Source organism: Erythranthe guttata, chromosome 14 (genome assembly GCF_056151865.1).
Source record: "Erythranthe guttata isolate IM_541 chromosome 14, IM_541, whole genome shotgun sequence".
NCBI classification, from domain to species: Eukaryota; Viridiplantae; Streptophyta; class Magnoliopsida; order Lamiales; family Phrymaceae; genus Erythranthe; species Erythranthe guttata.
The window spans coordinates 11,961,181-11,970,625 of record NC_142546.1 but is presented as its reverse complement, the minus strand read 5'-3'; the positions used below and the strand labels follow the sequence as shown (position 1 = coordinate 11,970,625).

Here is a 9,445-nt window from a genome sequence, read left to right as displayed (position 1 = left end):
ATAATGGTTTTTTCCCAACTTAAATACTAAAGAATAAAGAATCTAAAAGGGAAAAAAAAAGATAAATTTTTTTTTGAGTAATTCAAGTCATTACAAGGGGAAGTAGGGGAGGGGAGACTCGAACCCTAGACCTTTTACCCTATTAGTAAGGCTAGGTACCAACTCTCCTAATGAGGGTTGGTAAAAAAAAAAAAAAAAAAAAAAAGATAAATGCATCTTACTATAATTTTACCTAATTTAAATACTCACAAAATCTAAATTAATTCAAACAAAAAAAAAATTAAATTCAGTGTGAGTGAATATTGGTGCCTCCTTTAATTCTTGTCAATTCAACGTGTGAGTGAAAAAAAGATAAATTCATCTTACTATAATATTTCAGTACTTTCTTTCAATTCTCAATATGGCTTCAATAAAGGTAAACTAATATGCTTCACATATGGCAAATGGATATAATGTACCCCGTGTATATCAGATGCGTCTATTATTTTGACAAAGTATGGCACCCAAATTATGATTTATATCATCAAATTTTATTTATAAGACACAAATGATTATATAAGTTACACAGAAAAATTCGAAATTATTAAAAGACATATCTGGCCGACAGGGCCGCTCAAGGCCATATAGGGCCCTAGGCAAATAATTTTTTTGGGACATTAATTTAAAATTAAATATTTTTTTGGTATTTTCTTATTATTTGAAGTGGAAAATTAAAATTATTAGATCTTATGTTATATTTTCTACTATTTGGCTTTAATATAAATATTTTTGTTTAGTTTTATGAAAATATAAAAAAAAAATCAAATTTGGGGCCCCTAATTTATAATACACATAATTTAGAGGGCCATATGAATATTACAAATAGTTTGGGGGCCCTAGGCATAGGCCTAAGTTTCCTATGCACTAGAGCCGGCCGGCCCTGCTGGCCGAGGTTACATGCGGCTAAAACATACAAATGAGCTGAACATATACTAATGAGCTCAACATATCATATTATAAATATTATTTATTTGTCTTAAATCATATTTTTGTGGGTTTTTTGTTTTAAAATCCCTATACACTTAATTTTAACTTTTATTTATCTCCCCACTTCAATTAAAGTACAATAAACTCCCTATACACTTAAACTCACAGTAGAAGATTGTAATTCGCGCTCAAATCCCCGACCCTTTCTTCTTCGTCTCTCCAGTTCAATCCCAGTTACCCAGTTACTCAGAGATATCAGATTATTTTCAAATTACCCTTTCTTCTTCATCTCCCAAATTATCCAGAGTATTTTCAATCCCCTCATGTGTATACATGCAAGATAAATCAAAAAACCAAATTATACTCCGCAAAACGAAAAAAAATCCAAAATACAATCTGCAACCTTTTGACTCCCAAGCAAAGATATCAGATTTCTCAGGTTAGTTTCGTTGTTTATGTTTCAGTTTTAAGGTTGGATTTCTAGAAAATAAAAAACCAATTTGAACCCTAATATTTAAGTCTAATTGTTTTCCTATTTGAGTTTGCAATAGCTCTATTTTTTTTGAAAATTATGATTTTCAGTGGTTATTTGTTCGTGTTTTATGCTTTGTAGTAATCTAGTTTATTGTTGTATGAATTTTGGTATTTGAAATTGGGGGAAATTAGTACTATGCAATTCCGTTCTTAGTATTTTGTGTTCTGTCATGTTTTGCAAGTAATATTAGTGCAGATTAAGAGAATGTTTAGTTAATTGCATTTTGTTTTATAATTTTAGATTGTATGGTTGAGATGCGTGTATGGTTATTTTTTCGTATTTTATGTTTTGTAGTAATCTAGTTTATTGTTGTATGCATTTTGGAATTTGAAACGAGGGAAAATTAGTACTATTCAATTTTGTTCTTAGTATTTTGTGTTTTGTCATGTTTTGCAAGTAATATTAATGCAGATTGAGAGAATGTTTAGTTAATTGCATTTTATTTTATAATTTTAGGTTGTATGGTTGAGATGCATGTATGGTTATTTGTTCGTATTTTATGCTTTGTAGTAATCTAGTTTATTATTGTATGAATTCTGGTATTTGAAACTGGGGGAAATTATTACTATGCAATTTTGTTCTTAGTACTTTGTGTTCTGTCATGTTTTGGAAGTAAAATTAGTGCAGATTGAGAGAATGTTTAGTTAATTGTATTTTGTTTTATAATTTTAGGTTGTATGGTTGAGATCCATGTATTGTTATTTGTTCGTATTTTATGTTTTGTTGTATGACCTTTGTTATTTGAAACTGGGGAAAATTAGTACTACGCAAGTTTGGTTTTAGTATTTTTTGTTCTGTCATGTTTTGCAAGTAGTATTAGTGCAGATTGAGAGAATTTTTAGTTAATTGCATTTTGTTTTATAATTTTAGGTTGTATGGTCGAGATGCATGTATGGTTATTTGTTCGTATTTTATGCTTTGTAGTAATCTAGTTTATTGTTATATGAATTTTGTTAGGCAGCGCAGGGCTTGACGATCACCTCCATGTGACACTTGTTAATATAAGTGACTTCGTATGACTCTTTTATTTTGTTGAACTCCTTTTGTTATTTTTTTGGCTATATTTATTTTGTATGACTATTTTATTAGGTAAAACTCCTTTTATTATTGTTTACGTATTTTTAATGTTGTGCCTTTTTTTATTGCATTAATTTGACAAGTGGAAATTTTTTTGCTTAAAAATATGCAATGATTAAAAATTATAAAATAACAAGATATGCATTTTATGAGTATTTTTTTGTTTAGAAGATAAAGGGTGGAGTGCTTAAAATCACTGAAAAATGAACTATTGTGATGGAAAAAATTAATATTTTATTAACAATGCTGAAATCGAAAAAAAAAAGGATGAAGTTGTCATCTACTGTGGCGAATTAAAAACAAAAACATGAAGTTGCCTTTGTTGGCGGCAACACCAGATAAAGTCACCATTGGAATTGGCGACATACCCCATTTTGTTTACTACATTTAAAAAATACGGTAAAAAAATTCACCCTTAAATACTGATATACCACTACAACAAAAATGCCTTTTAGAGACACTGAAAAAATGTCCTTAAATGTACCATTTCGGGACATTTATACTTCTAGAGGCAAATAAAATATGTGTCGCGTAGTTGTGTGTCGCAATAGCTCACGGAGCACTTATTAAATGTCCCGATATAAATTTATTATCAAGACACTTATATATGTCCCAATAAAGTATTTTTGAGGCACAAATATACGACCTATAAAAAGTATTTTTGAGACACAAATATACGACCTATAAAAATATCCGTATTAGTGCCTAAAATCTTTTCGAGACACTTAATTTAGTCAGAACATATTTATATATGTCCCTAAAATATAATATTTTTTTATTTAACTATCAATTCTATGCATTAATTTATTTTTATAAAAGTTATAATTTAATAGATAAACACATATTAAAATTCTAAAAAGATAATCAAACATCATAACATTCTCAACTATCATTCATGAAAAATTCAACTGTAATAGAACATTATAGTCAATAAATACTAGTATAAATCACAAGCCTTACAATATAAAATTACAATATCCCGAACTTCGTTAGTTTCTAACCGAAAAACTGAAAGTGTATCTTGAACAAAAAAAAAGGGCTTAACTTGAGCTCACACCGAATTCTACGTGATAAAACCAGTAATCAAGCTCGTCATCCAAAATAACCTGCATGTACAAAGTATGTACATAAGTTAGTAACCTGATTAATCAACGAATATGAAAGTCAGTTTTACATCAAAAAAAAATCAGTTTTTCTTCATGTATTACCAAGTTGATAACCAAACATGAAAGTCAACGAATAGAAATGGTAATCCATAAAGGAAACCAAGTTAAAGAAGACTAGAGGTAAATAGAACATACCGATAACAAGATATTTGAGTTTATCATCCAAGGTAACATGCATCTGCATGTACATGACATACATCAATTTTAAATAAGAAACAAGTTCCAAAATAATATTAATGTTAACAATACAAGTGAAGACATATATTCTCAAATATCTCCAATATATAAATAGCTTACATTTATGTATCAGAAGAAACAAGTAATCACTATATTAACAAGAGAGATCCAACTAAGACAATCAACCAACAAAAATACAAATAATAGAACAGGAGTTATGAAACAATTTTAGAGAACTTGCCATCAACATGGTGAGCGTCGAAATCGGCCAAATGAGCAGTCCAAGGAATCACCCTTAAAATCTCAATCCGATTAAAAATGTATACTAGAAATCATGGTTCCAGCAACTTTCTTGTGCCTTTTTTATTCGTATTACATTTATTGTCGATATAGAATAATTTTACAATGTAACTTACACACTAAAAAAATAAGAAGAACACAAATTATCAAATCAAAAGCAGTCCAGCTCATTTTTCTATCGAGACAGCAAAGGATAACAAATGTTGGGAATTAATTCGTGAGATATGAGTTTAAGAGTCATTAACACGGAGAATTTCAATTTCTTTCGGCATTTAACAAATGATGATTTATCATTATATACCATTCTTTTCTTTTCCGCAATTCCCCACTTCCCATATCAAGCAATCAAATGGGTTGTTAAAGAAATTAATAGCAATCATATTCTTATTGCAATTACAAATAATGCATACACATAATAATGAGTTAATAAATCCAGTTTCTCAAAAAAAAAAAAACAAAAAAAAACAGTGATTAAGGGCCAGAGATTTGATGATTTGAAATCGATCACCATAAATAGGGAAAGCAAAGATGGAAATACCTTCGGCTTTCTTCTTCCCTGTCGTGATTCGAAGGAAACAGAACGAGGCGTTTTTCCTCTTCGGGTCGTTCTTCTTCTTCGCAGTTGGGACGGAAAAAACTAGGGTTTTTTCGTTTTGTGAAGAACAGATAAAAAGTGGAATTAAATTGGGGGCAAGTGAAAATTAAAGAGTACCTTTAATCAAAACTTCCACACTTTAAGTTATAAAAAAAAAAGGAAAATTTTATCAAAAGTCACGGATAAATGGGTTATAGAGGCATTTAAAAAAATGTCTCTTAGATTTAAGTGTCCCTATAACACTTTTACATATGAAAAAATATTAAATGTCCCAATAAATAATATTTGAGGCATTTTTGGAAAAATATCTCCAAACAAGTGTCGTAATAAACACTTTTTGTTGTAGTGTACTTAGGGCTCTTTTGCTTTGATTGATCCACTGAGATAAACTATAGAATCCCAATGTATCCAAAGTTTGCTTCATTTAGTAGACCGTGGACAAAAAGTGGGATTCACCACCTAATCACTGCTGAAATTGATTATATTGTCCAATATCCTAGATGAGATTGCACAATAAATTTCAAACCCCAGAAAATATCTACGTTAAATTACGTATTAAAACCAGCTGTAGTGCTTCCATAAGTAATTAAATTTGAGCAACTCTCCGGTTTCCCTCTCAAGCCTTAGATGAAGTTTGCGGTGGCTGGGTGGGTGAAATGAGCTCAGGCATAAGCCCTGGGCTGTCACGCGCCTTCTCATCCGTCACTTTCAACTCTATTTTTTTCTTCTTCTTTCTACGTTAATGACCACTATTTTGTCATTTGTTTCTTTTTTTTTTCTTTTTTTTTTTTCTTTTTTTCTTTCTTTTTTCTTTAATTTATTTCTCGTTTCTTATTTCTTAATTGGTTTCTTTTATTTTATTTTAGTTTTCTCTTTTTTTTCTTTTCGTTCGTTCTTTCTTTTTTCTTTATTTATTTTCGTTTTTTTCTATTTCTTTCTTTTATTTTATTTTAGTTTTCTCTTTTTTTTTATCTAATCCAATCTTTTTAATTTAAAAATATAATTTTATTGCAAACATTCTATTAATTATATTAACATTATATGTTATTATATTATAAAGAATAGTTTTAAAAAATGACAATATAATTAATAACCTAATAATAACACAACATAATTTAATAAATTAGATACTCAAATTTATAGGTAAACAATTAACTATAGCTATTATCATAAATTTATAAGTAAACATTTAAATATATTTATTGCATATTTTGACCATGTGTTGTCCACACATGAGCAATTAAGTGGCGCCTAAGCTTTCGATTTGCTTCTACCGATCTTATTGAAGGACGAGGCATCATATAATCATCCAGGGATAGATCGCTTTTTCTTGGATTCAAATCTAATTCTTCATATATATATCATAACTGGTAGCAAGAGCCCTACGAGACATGGGAGGTTATTGACTTCGTCATCTGACTCATTATCAGTGTATCCATCACGTTCGTCCTCTACAATCATATTGTGAGGTATGAAGCATGTCATCATAATATTATTTAGGTCCGTCGGATTTCATCCCCTCCCGGACTGCTTCACTATTGCGAAACGAACTTGAAGAATTCCAAAAACTCGTTCGACATCCTTGCGATATGCTTCTTGTTTTATTGAGAAAAATTATTCTATATACGTCCTTGGTTGCTTAATGCATTGGACTAACGTACCCCATTTAGCATATATATCATCTGCAAGATAGTAAATATAATCATATTGTGGTTATTACCATTTACTTGATAGTGAACTCTTTGAGACTTTCCACTAGTGAGGTCATCAAATAAGGCTGAACAACCAAGGACAGTTAGATCGTTTTGGGCACCGGGCACGCCAAAAAGGCATGTCATTTCCAAGTGTCAGCTGAAGCCACTACTTCAAGAATAATCGTGGCTTTATGTTTTCTTCCAGTAAAGCTCTCTTGCCAAGATGTTGGACAGTTTTTCCAGGTCCAGTGCATACAATCCAATGAGTCAATCATTCCATGGAATCCACGTCGTTCCGCTCTGTCAAGAAGTCTTGCAAGATCCTCTTTCGTTGGAGCACGAAAGTACTTATTTTCATACAATTGCAAAATTGCTATGAAAAAATCGCGCATGGTCTCGGCCATTGTGGTCTCTCCCATTGCAAAAATTCCGTCAATCGCATCAGCGGAGTACGCATAAGCCTACATGCGCATAGCAACAGTAACCTTATGGATGAGTGAAAATCCAAGTTGACCCTTTCTATCAAATTTTTGTTGAAATAATGTATTTGAGCGCTCGCATGCCTCAACCATATGTAAGAATAGTGATCGATTCGTCCGAAATCGGCATCGAAAGTCACCTGCATCATAAATAGGTTTTGGAACAAAATAGTCAGCCATAAGTTGGTCGTGATTTACTTTTCCATTGCGATGTTTATATTTGCGTGTTGAAACTGAACCACCTCGTACAATCTCAGTAGGATCTGGAGCAAAGTATTGATGAGCAATTGCGTTATGCATGTTAAATTCTTCTTCTGATTCATTTTGTTCTTCATCCATTTGCTTATGAAATTCATAACAATTAGAACTAGAACCATAATTCATTATTATAATATTATTTTGTTGTTGAAACTATTTCTCGATAAGCTATAGTGTAATGAAGTTTAGTTTCACTGCACTGAATCTTAAATAAATAGCATTCTAATAAATTATAAAATCCTTACGCAATCTGAACTACTAATCATTACATGACATATATTATATCAATTATACATATAAGTTAAAAGGCATATAAGTTAAAGTATACATGACACGTCTAGCATTCAAGTATACAATCATGCAGGAACTCACATGGCATTCAATTGTACATGACATTCATGCAGAGACTCGAATGCATAATTTTAAACCCATTCTCTCCAATTACTTCATTTTAAAACTAAAATAAACAATCCTGGAGAAACTCACATACATTGTTCGGCATAATTTTTAAGGGTTTTTTGCAAAAACCACCCATGTGTAATCTCGAATTGCTGAAAACGACCTCGTGTTAAAACAATTAGCAAATACCCACCCCCCCCCCCCCCCCCCCCCCCTCTATAAAAATTAGTCAAAGGCAATAAGGCCCTTAAGAGCTCACCGTGCACTTCACTCGCCATGGATGAGAGTGGGGGTTCGTTTTTTGACACGAAATACCAAAATGCAACCAGAAATTTTATAAGTACCAAAATGAAGTTTTTAAAATTTTCAATTGAGTCCTTTATATTTTCAATTAAGCCATCTTCTTCAACCTCAAGAGCAAACCTCCAATTTTTCACCATGATTTTTTTCCAGCAAAAACCATCAACCAAATCCATATCTGAACATGAAGTTCGTTTCTATTCGAAATCCAAGAAAACAAACGAGAAGAAAAACGGTGCCTCAAAATTTTTCGGCACATCCCTGCCCAAACAAAAAAATATACAAAAACCCTTCAAAGAACTTTCTTCCAATTTCCATAGCATTTTCTTTCAATTTGTGAAAACTTAATTCGTACCTTCAGGAAGAAGAAGAAGAAGAAGAATAATGTCAAACTCGAAGAATCATTTGCCGACTCTCCGATTCCACCATGCCACCGCCACTGCCTTTCAATGCCACCACCGCTACTTGAGCTTCAGAATCCACAATTTCCGTGTACCGAAAATTGCTGTTGCAACACTTTTTTCTTCGGATTTGAAAAAAAAAAAAAAAAAACGAATCCCCACCCACCATTGTCAGCAACCATTCTTTTCCTTTTCCTAGACGTGCAATGAAGATGAGAGAAGCTGGTTTGCTTCGTTTTGTGTGATAATTTTTTTTTTCATTTCTTTTTGTTTAAAACTGAAAATTACTAAAAACATATTAGGGGTAGTTTAGTCATTTCATATAAGTCAACCATCAATTTTGAAATAAGGGCCGGTGTGCTTCGTAAAACACAACATAGGGGGGTCCTTGCTAATATTTTTAACACGAGGACTTTTTCAGCAATTCGAAATTTCACAGGGGGTTATGTGCAATTAGCTCTAATTTTTAAAGTCATTTATTTCCAATAAGGGTAGAATTATTATATATCTTACGGGGTGGAAGAGTGCGTCCATTTAAGTTCTATATAAACGGCATGTCCTTTTTTTCATCATACATCATCCATATTTAAACAGAAAAAAAAAAATCACACCAAAGCACATAATATATATATATATATATATATATATATATATATATATATATATATATATATATATATACTTCTCCAGTAAGAATGGCACCCACGAGTTGGTCGCAAGATGAAGATGTAGCTCTCACCAAAGCATTTTATGCGGCAACGGAGGATCCAATTCACGGTGCAAGTCAAACTGAAGGTGGCCTATGGATGAATGTCATATCTTCCATTAAACAAATGTTCGACACCGCGAGAAAACTATATACTAATAGAACAAGAAATTTGGTACAACGTCGGTGAAAAAAACATTTTTTTCCACAACTGAACAAATGGAACTCGGCACTCAAGAAAGCGGCAAGGTATTTCTCTAGTGGTAGTAATCTTGTAGATGAGGTACATGTTATTATAATATTTTTTTAAACATTTTATTCTCTAAATATTGAGGGTATTTAGGACTTTGATGGGTAATCCTTTCATGTCAGTCAAAACAAAAATGATACTA

At 31.6% G+C, this 9,445-nt stretch overlaps 1 long non-coding RNA gene across 1 annotated transcript; it reads right to left on the bottom strand.

Moving 5' to 3' along the window:
• Positions 1 to 3,441: 3,441 nt before the first annotated feature.
• On the bottom strand, positions 3,442 to 3,924 carry LOC148765201 (uncharacterized). Its single transcript, XR_016029469.1, has 2 exons — positions 3,880 to 3,924; positions 3,442 to 3,684 (listed from the first exon to the last, which is right to left on the bottom strand). It is a non-coding gene; the product is annotated as an uncharacterized LOC148765201 (long non-coding RNA).
• Between the last annotated feature and the right edge of the window lie 5,521 nt (positions 3,925 to 9,445).